The following is a 1,499-nucleotide window of genomic DNA, read 5'->3' as shown; positions in this document are numbered from 1 at the left end:
TTTGAAATATGAACTTTTAAAAGAAAAGTGTTTTGATGGCATTCCAATGGTTTGTCAAAGTGGAAGAAATGGAACAAAAAGGTACTATCTATCCATTGTACAAGACTCTATAATACTATCTTACACGTATGCAAGTATGGATTTGGTTTTATTGTTGATGTGAAGTGAAGTTCTCTAAGAATAGCTAGGAGAGGTTTTTCTTTCCTCATGCCAATCATTGCGATCTATCTGTAGCAAATTTTCCTCACCCAAACCCCACCTAAAAAGGTGTCATGTTATATATATGATTTATGAATATGATTTGAGTACTACTCAAATCAGATGGAGAGGAAAACAAGTGAATCTGTGGGTCAGTGAAGAGGAATTCACCTGCTGCTGATGCTGTTTTCTATCCACAGTCTTGGATTCAAAGGGTTGAACTATCTTTAGCAGGACTTCCGATCTTCTGCCATGGCAAAAGTGGTTCTGATATACAGTAGCTGCTGAGTTAGCAGGAGCAGGACCACAGCTCTACTCACCCAGACCACTTCATGGTAGAAGACAATGCTGTTTCTCACACTTCACCCGCTGTTATTGTAGGGAGTTGTCTTTGTGTTTCCTAAAGTTAAGATGTGGTATTTTCCCTTGGGGCAAACTCCTTGAGTTAGAAATGTGGTAAACAGCATGCATCTTGGCTGGAATATGCTGCAAACACAACCAGACATTCCTTTGCCTTCCTTATGTAGGACTTAAATGAAACCACAACATGCATTTGAATTTTTAACCACTATAATATGCAATAAATGAAACAGTGAAAATGTAAATATTAGATAAACTTAAAGTAGCATTAACCTTTTAGTCTTAAATAATAATGAAATTTGTTTTGTAGTCACTAGCATGTGCAAAGTAGTGGTGTGGACCAAGATGTTTCACTTGAGACTCAGTCAACTCCGTGATAATAGATGCAAAATTAAATAAGGTGTTGGTGTATGTCTCATTTGGAATGAGTAAAAGTAAAAGAACTGGAAAAAAACTTAATGTAATTAGCCAATTAAAATTTTGTGTCACCCTCTTGTAAGTTAAAACCATTTGCTCAAAGAAAGAAAATATTACCCTGTGAGGCTCCTGGGCTTTAATAAATATTCATTGAACTGTAATGTCCCATTTGATAAGAGTATCTCTCAACCATGCTCTCAGCATTTTAAAGCCTTCAGTGACAGCAGAAGAAATGTAGCAGGTGAATTGTAATTGTCCAGCCAAAGTTGGAATTAGTTCAATAGGACTCTCCTCCATGTTTATTCAATTGCATGTTATGTCAAGAGGTGAGATGTTTGATGAAGGGGATATGATTTCTCATCTATGAAATGCTATTCTCATTTGTTCCTTTGGGACTATAGCTGTCAAAAGGAAAAAAAAAAAAAAAAAAAAACCAGCTGAATAAAAGAAAATATCTATCCAAAAGGCACTATAGAAATGTCTATTTAATCCAAGTTTTAAAGGAAATTTGATAAATCTTCATT

Source organism: Trichechus manatus, unplaced genomic scaffold (assembly GCF_000243295.1).
Source record: "Trichechus manatus latirostris isolate Lorelei unplaced genomic scaffold, TriManLat1.0 scaffold00036, whole genome shotgun sequence".
NCBI classification, from domain to species: domain Eukaryota; kingdom Metazoa; phylum Chordata; class Mammalia; order Sirenia; family Trichechidae; genus Trichechus; species Trichechus manatus.
The sequence above is the reverse complement of the archived record's forward strand: the minus strand, read 5'-3'. Positions refer to the sequence as shown.